The following is an 8,424-nucleotide window of genomic DNA, read 5'->3' as shown; positions in this document are numbered from 1 at the left end:
GGAAAAAAACAAACAAACAAACAAACAAACAAACACCAAGACTATCTCTGTCAGAGCAAATGAGAATCATGAGAAGCAAACCTACCAGTAATCCCGGGTCATTTTGAATGTCTGTGTTTTATAAGCTCAGCAACTATTTCTTGCGTGACATAGAAAGGTTTCAGCAGGAAGAGGATTACGGGTTTTATTTACCAAAACTGAGGCACAAAATGAGGGTGATTTTTCATGTTAGCTTTCATTTCATTTGGCTCAGGTGTCAGCGTCCTATATTTATCTCCTCTCCGGCCTGTGTCTGTAGTGCTGGAATGCTCACAATGTCAGTGGCTGTCAGATGTCAGGATAGCCAGGAGGACAAATGAATGGTTGAGACCCTGTGTGTCTCCTCCCAGAGTTCTCAGCTGCTGGGCTGTGGGTCTGGTATGTTTACTTTCTGTGCCTCCTTCAACCGTCTCCCTGAAGCAAATCTTAAAATGCTCAGACGGCAAGCAAGCTCTTCTAGAAGCTGGTGAGCAGAATTATTTTTATTTAGGAATGTAACTGTGTCTTTGTAGTTGATGAACTGTTATCTATGAAACAATAACATGAACTCTCTGAGAAAGTGTATGCTATCTGAAACAATAATTTAATATGTAATGCTTCTGTTAAGAAGCTTATTTGCCTGCAACTAAGAAGATAAAGACAATTTAATTTTGAACCCTTCAATTTTAGATTAACAAATCTCCCAATTTATTCTATAAGACTTCCCCTTTAGAATTTCATATCTCATTTTTTGGTTATATGAGGAAGCAAAGTTCTTACCAAATTTCAGTTGAAATATATATTTCTGTATATTTTCAAAATTTACTTCCCACGCCTAAATCTTATTTCATACCACAACGAGATATGTTTATGTTTTAGGCTCTCCAGAATATGATGATCTTTTGATCATGTAACTCTAAAACAATGAATTAGAGTCTTTTGCTTAAAGGTCACAGAAATGGTTTTTAAAACACAGAATAGAAACTGAAGGAGCTTTGTGGAAATGCTCTGAAATGTTTTCTGGCTTCCAGTCACCACAGACTTAATGCACAAAAGTCATGGAAAGCTTCACACTCTTAGCTCTGGAAAAGTAGACTAGGAAAGAAGGGTTTCCACACATGAATGTAGGAATCACTGGTGATCGGGTAACATTGACCAGTGTTCCCCAGACATGTTCTTCGTGGGTCAGTGGAAGATTTCATTGTGCAGCAGATACTTTTCTAATGGTGTGCTTTATATAAAGAAATGCAAATAATTCTAGAGTAGCAACTTTTCATAACGTAAAACTAGCCTGGTGCTTAATTGGTTAAATATCGGCCAATACTGACATGGTAATTGATTCTGACTTTCCGGTCTATTTTGAAAAAAAAAAATTGGACTGAATTAGATACGCGTCTTTACTGGGAAACGTCACTGTCGCTGACTTTTGTCCTGGAGAACCGCTGTATGGGATGAGGCTTACTTCTGTGTAAGGAAGTCCGGCTGATTCTTACAAAGGTGTAGATGTCTTTATCTCTCTCTGGGAGAGAACTCCAAAATATGAAGGACTCTGGATCAAATGAAGACAAACAGGCCACCTGCTTTCTTCTCAGGTATACCTAAAGAATAAGAGTGGATTTGTGGATCAGTGAGACTTCTTTGAGCCTGAGAGGAGGAAGGAGAAATAGCTCCAAATGATGTACTTCATAACCACTAATTATGTGAAATTGGATCCACACATAAAGGGCAAGGACCACTTTGTAATGGGATGGTGTGAGAGTTTAGGAAAGAGATCAAGTGCTTGAGGAGAGGAAAACAATTTTTCCTCGGAAAAAGCAAAATGACAAGCGCTAGGACTCAGAAGATGGCTGTTAGAGGGGAAAGGTGTCTCAAGGGCTGTAAAATTAGTTCCAAAGGTAGGTGTAGGGTCACCCCAGGAGTGACAGAAAAACAAATACTATCAGAGGATCGATGTAACTGTGCTTCCCTGCGCTTCTCGGGGCCAATTCTTCTTCAAGAGGACTACTTAGAAATTTAATCAGACATTCTTAGTATTGGAAAATTTACCTTCATGGTTACTTCTGTCGGCTTAGAAAAGTTACAATATTTACAATTAACAATTCTTGAAAATTGAGGGCCTTCATGGATCTGCACCAGATCCTTAGTGTATATATATATTGTGGCTTCTACAACTTCGAGTTTAGTGTTTTTACAAGGTTCACGAATATGTGAATGAGTGAACCTGTTTGCCATTCCTTCTCTTTTCACCTTTTTGTTTGTTGTTTTTTTTTTCCCAATTCTGATATTGGATGTGTTATTTTTTGTTTTATCTTTATACTGTAATAAATTAATTATATTTTAATTATCATTCTTTAGTATCTTGTTTGTTTTCTAATGAGCATGAAAAAGGAATTAGATCTTGATGGGAGAGGAAGTATGGAAGAATAGGGAGAAGTAGAAGGAATGGAAACTAAAATCAGGATTCATTTATGGGAGAAAAAAAAGTCTATTTCCAAAAACAGGGAAAATGTTAAGGAAAAAGAATTCCTGTAACTTGAAATAGGAAAAGATGTTTGTGGGTTCCTGTGTTTTCATGTTGAAGACTGTTGGGAAAGAGTCTGTAGTATGCATTAGTTTTTACATCTGGATTTTAAAGAGTGTTTAGTCCTTGAGATCGTTCCTGCAAGCAGTCTGTGAAAACAGGAAATAGTCACAAACTCTAAGTATACAGGGAACGTAGAAGGTATTATAAGTTCAGGAAACAGTTCTACTATTTCAATTCTTTTCTGCGGAACAGAGCGTGAGACAGTGAAATCATGTGTGAAGGGCTAGCAGTCTGCTAGAGATTGTTGACACCTTTGGTTGCTTGTTTGGAGACAGAATCTCAAATATCCAAACATGTCCTTAAACTCACTGGGTAGGTAGGGTAGGGTGACTTGAATTTATGATCCTCTTCTCTGTCTCCCAACTGCTGGAATTACAGGTACGGGCTTGTAAGCCCCTTTACATGGTCCTGATGATCAAACCCAGGACTTCATGCATGAATGCCATATAATCAGTCTACCAAGTGGTCCTCAGCCCCAGTAATCTTTTAAGGAGAAGAACAGGGTAAATTCTATTTTATGTCTTTTACAAAATGGACAATGTGCAAAAAATATAGCAGTTTTACTTAGCTGCTTTGTAATTCTCTACTAAATAGTTGAAGATGTTTTGTGATGTACCCACAGACCTTTGATACAGAGGCACTGGTATACAAAAGAAGAAATGGCAGGAAATTGCCAGGATGATGGAAGGGACATATGAGACCACTTGGCTGCATTCACCAAAAACCAGGGCATGACCTTCCAGGAAGAGACTGCTTTGCCATTCAGTGCTTTTAAGGTTTAAACATGGACTAAGGACAACTATTATCACTGTTTCTGTCCTTGATATGTCTTTTCTTCAAATGTGTCAAGTATAAATTTTATGGTCCTGTCAGATTTTTGTAGCAAGTTCAAAAAGGTATTGGGACACAGTGGACAAGTTGTTCTTTGCACTTTCATCAGGAGACTCGGGCAGGAGGATCACTCTTACAGGTCACATCCTGGACTAAACAGTGAAATTGTCTGAAAGAAAGAAATAAAGCTACCATCACCACAAAATCAACTCGTAACTATCCTGTCATGTTTAAGATGTGGTTTAATTAATGTCATTCAATTTGATTGCAATTCACTTAGAGATCAGTTTTGTCCTTTGGGGAAAGTTAGTTCCATGTTGTATGGAATGTAGTCAATGCCAACCCAAGGTGCACTTGCTTCATCTCATCCAGGAAAGTTGAGAAATGATGTAATAAAAGCAGCTTATTTGGTTCAGTAGCTCCATGGCGTAGAACCGCAAGCACTAAATGAACAAAACTGCCTTTCTAAGATGTGAGATGATGAGGAAAACATAAAACAGCAATACTTGTTGGGATAATTGTATTTAGATTCACCCATTCATGAATGAGAACTAGCTAGGTGTCTATTTTAGACAGCAGGGAACACTGTTAGACTATATTGTCCCCTTTAAGGAAGCTGTATCTTTTTAGAAGTTTTCAGTTTTGTTTATACAGAATGAAACCTTCTGATGTAATTAATAAATAAAACCAAAGCATTAATAATGAATACTTAGGAAGCATTTGCCGGGATTTCTCCTACGGCTCCCATAAACAGTGGAGCAGTCTGCTGAAGGAAATAAAAAGGATCAAACAGGCAACAGACATAGTTAAGAAAGTAATAAAAGAAGGGGAGGAGGCAGAATTGCTTGCTTTCTTGCCTGTTCAGATGTAGGCCTTATCCTTACCATGCTAGCCAACCTGTAGAGCAAGATTGCTTTGTGCTTCAGAATTGCATGGCCACACATACAAGAATGTGTAGTATTGCTCAGAGTTGGACTTCTGGCTGAAATAAAAGGCCCATAAAGGCAAGGTCCTTTGAAGTCTCTCTTGTAAGAATGAGCAGTGTTTCATTGGCAAGTGCCCTCTAAATGGATTCCTAATTATTTAAAAATGTGATAACTAAAAGTTTTTTTTTATCTTAAATGTCCACTAAGGACTATGGTCGCAAAGTAATCATTTGAATAATTTAATAATTAGCTTCTTTCACCTCATGTTTCACATCAACCTGAGAACTATCCATGCATGTGATCTCTAAAGCACAGAGCTTTGTGAAATGTTTATAATGAAATATGGGCTTAGGTGTTGTTAAAGATTATCACCACCTGTGTCTGTACCGTTATCCATCGTTTTTTTCCTAATTTGGTTGTTTCTTTTGTTGACGTTAATCCACCTGCTTTCAGCTTTGCTTCTCAAAATAAAACAGATCATCCACTCAGAAAATAAGTTCTAAGATAGATGAAAAGATTGCTCTACATTTTTTTTTTTTGTGATTCTTAATGAAAACCCAGTTACTGGAAATTCTTCAGTGACTGAGTCCACGAAGCTCATTCATTTTGCCCAGGAATGATGTCTGACTCCTTTTTTTCCACTTGCCATCAAGACATAGACAGTCTTCTGTGTTCGGTATCCTAGACTCTTTTTACTACATGCACCTTCCTTAGGATAAAATCAATGGAAACACTGAACACTTTATTTCCCATTGTTTGCACAAAGATCTTCTTGAGGAGTTATTAAATTTCCCCCTGCCTCATTGTGATTTTTCATGCTTTTATTATAGGAACGACCACAATTCATACAGTCAATGCTCTTTCAGGCGTGACCACATTTTCCTCCATGTAGTAGATATGCCTGACTAATCAAAGAGCTCCAGCTAGCACCTGCTGATTTCTTCTCTTGCTTTTATGTCACTATTGGAAGAGAAGGGAAAGTTTACCCTTGTGTCTTCTCTGCTTCTGTATGTGGCAACCTTGCCCTGTAGTCGATGACAGTGTAGTGCAAAAATACTTTGTTTTTATCAACAAACACCAGGAAAAATAAGCATAAACAAGGGAAAAGAAAATCCTTGCATTGAAAGACAAACAAAACAAAAAGTAGTTGACCACAAGTATCCCTCTACCTTCTCCAGGCCATTAATATTCCTCTTGAGTGTCCAGGATGACATTTTGCCTTCTTCTCAATTCTGCCACACACAGCGTCTGTACATAGTAACAGGGGGAGCATTTCTGAAGGTGAAGTTCTGTAGAGTAAACAAAAGCAATCTATTTGAATGCTCTTTCATTCAAAGAGAAGAATGCTTAGTGTGCACTTTCCAGGGCACAGCAAGGAATCTGAGTTTGTTTCCTGGTGTTTTGATAGAAATCCACTTTTGGCTATTCCCTTAATGTTCACATTTTATTTTACGGCAAAGTCATCAAACATTAGAAGTGGAGATGGCTCTTCAAAGAATTTTAAATCAAAGTCTACTGACCTATGCAAAGGACTCAGACTAATAGACATTCAATACACTTGTACAGATTTGGTGAGGAGAGAGTGCCATTCACTTTCCAATTTTCAGATTTTCTGGGTCTACCCCTTTATAACTATTATCTTCTAAGGGACCTTATCCAAGTTCATTGTTTGATCTACATCTTGTAGCTATAATCTAATGTTGGGATCATGTATCTCTGTGTCTAGTGCTTGAGTTACAGATGCTCAGACTCCACACATTGACTTAAAACTATCTAAACTCTTTCAACATACATACTTGCCTCTCTGCTATTTCATAGTGACCATGGTTTCATTAAAAAAATATAAGAAATGTTCCTCCCTAAATCTTTGTGACTTATTTTATTTAAATCTGTCCTAGGTTTTAGTAAAATATCTGCATATAAATTTTATTCTTTAAATTCTTTTATTATAAATAAATGGGTAAAATATGCTTACTTGCCCATATTAGCTAACCCCATTAGACTCTACTAACCATTTTGAAATGATTTGTATTGAATGGAAATCATTATGAATTATCTTTTTTTATTCCTATCTCATAGATGTTTAAGCTGAGATCTTCCAAAGTCCCAGGTCTGTGATTTGTGGCATATAGTAAAATCTGTAGTCTCTTTTTTTTTCACAGTAAAATGTGGGCAATAAATGTCTATCTTTCGCAAGGTAGTTCTAGAAAATTAATAAGTAAATTGGCATAAGTAATATGCTTATGCCAGTGACTTTCATGTGATAAGAGATTTTAATAACATAAATACAAAATTTTACACTGATTAAAAAGTACTATGTACTATTACTGTTTTAAATGACTAAACAGAGTAATTAAGTGACTGACCCAGGATTCTGCAGCTAGAAAAGAAGTGTTCATCTTAAATTCAGACGGGACTAACTTGTCTCCCAACTTTTCCTCTCTCTGTCAGCGGTACCTTCTCTTATCTTTTTAGTCAGTCCCAAATCCTGGGGCTCATTCTTGATAATGACCTACTATGGTCCAGTTATCTCTTTCACTGTCTTAGTGTCCCCTGACCTACCCATATTTCTGAAATCTTTCGTATTGTTTCTTCCCGTACCCTCTGGCTAAGTGAGCTATGCTTTTCCTTCCTAGATCCATTAGTAGCTTCCTCTGAACATACCTGCAGCTGTTTCCCCTCAATGGCTGTTCTCTCCTTCAACTTCAACATAAGAACATGAATACCTATGTATTAAAAGGAATTTGCTGTGTTGTACGCTAATGAAAGACTTAAGACACCTTTTATGCCTACTTTCTTAGTTATTTATACCTCTAGAACTCATACAACATACTAAAACCTCACCAAAAACCCGTTTCTCCAGTTATTTAGTCTTCCAGTGTGTGTTTTATTATGCATCTATCTGAAAATTATTTTTGCCTCCTACCGAACTTGACTCCATCCTTCCTGTACCTGGGCTTGCTTTCCACAGCCCTCAAGTACATTCTGTCTTCCTCCACCGACGGTGCACAATCAGTCCCTCCTTTCTCTTCCTCTGGCACTCACTCTCGGCACTGGGGAGTAGACGTCACATTCTAGCACAATCAGGGGTTTAAGACTTTGCCCTCCTGCTTACCTATGACTTATTGGAGGAGGATACCCGTGTTGCGGTTAGTTGTATACAATTTAAGAGTCCAACAGTCACCTGAGTGCAATCTCCCATTTCTGCAATCCCGGCCCTGGAAAGGCTGAGACAGGCAGATCGCCATGTCATTTCAGCGTAAACTACAGAATGAGACAGAATCTTGTAAAAAATAGTCCAGGGGTTGAAGAGACGAATCACTGTTTTAGTGTACTTGTTGGTCTTCCAGAGCTCCTGGGTTTAATTGTCAGTATCTACATGTTGATTCACAGCTTCCTGTTGCTCCAATTTCAGGGGTTACGATGTCCTTTTCTGGTCTGTGGGGGCACCATGCATGCACATAGTAAACTGATACATATAAGCAAACCCCTCCTACTCATAGAATACTAAGTAAGTAAACAAAATTAAAATAAAAATAAAACGTGAAGTATTGGTTATGAGAGTAAGTGCACATATATATTGCCAATTTAAACAAAAAATAATTTGAAAGGAATACAAAAACCTCAGAATCATAAAATAAAAATAAGATCAAAAAGGTTCAAAAGGGAATTTGCCTGTGTGCTTGGTGTTAATCTGCCAGGGAGAGTAACAGAAGGGAGACATATCGGAATTTGTTTTCGGTTGCAGGCATGACTGGCCAACGGGTGCTTGCTATGTAGGCAAAGGGTTGAGGGCAAGATAAGATTAGGGAAGGACATGCACCAGACAGGGAGAGCTATGCTCAGAGTCTGAGTGAGCTTTAAATGTTTCATGAAATTAAAGATCAACAAACAAGCATAGGAAATCAGGCAGTGAGAATACACAACTTGGTTTAACAGATTAAACCAGGCTAGGCTTAGTTGTCGGAAATCAGTGAACATTAGAGTGCTGAACTTGGCATCTTGATGCCTGCTTTAAAAAGTTCACTATATTTATATTGTTGTAATAACACTTATTATTATTCT

The 8,424-nt window shown here is 37.7% G+C and overlaps 1 protein-coding gene across 1 annotated transcript in view; it reads left to right on the top strand.

The window, feature by feature from the left end:
• The first annotated feature begins 442 nt into the window (after positions 1-442).
• Positions 443-8,424, top strand: part of Cd36 (CD36 molecule) — a 77,984-nt gene continuing 70,002 nt past the window's right edge. The window contains exon 1 of the mRNA XM_013350449.2: positions 443-505. The gene's annotated coding sequence lies outside the window, so the exon portion shown is untranslated. The remainder of the gene's footprint in view (positions 506-8,424) is intronic.

The sequence above is a fragment of the Microtus ochrogaster genome, chromosome 26, assembly GCF_000317375.1.
Source record: "Microtus ochrogaster isolate Prairie Vole_2 chromosome 26, MicOch1.0, whole genome shotgun sequence".
In the NCBI taxonomy this organism is placed as follows: Eukaryota; Metazoa; Chordata; class Mammalia; order Rodentia; family Cricetidae; genus Microtus; species Microtus ochrogaster.
Note: the sequence above shows the minus strand (reverse complement) of the source record. Positions and strands in the feature narration are given on the sequence as shown.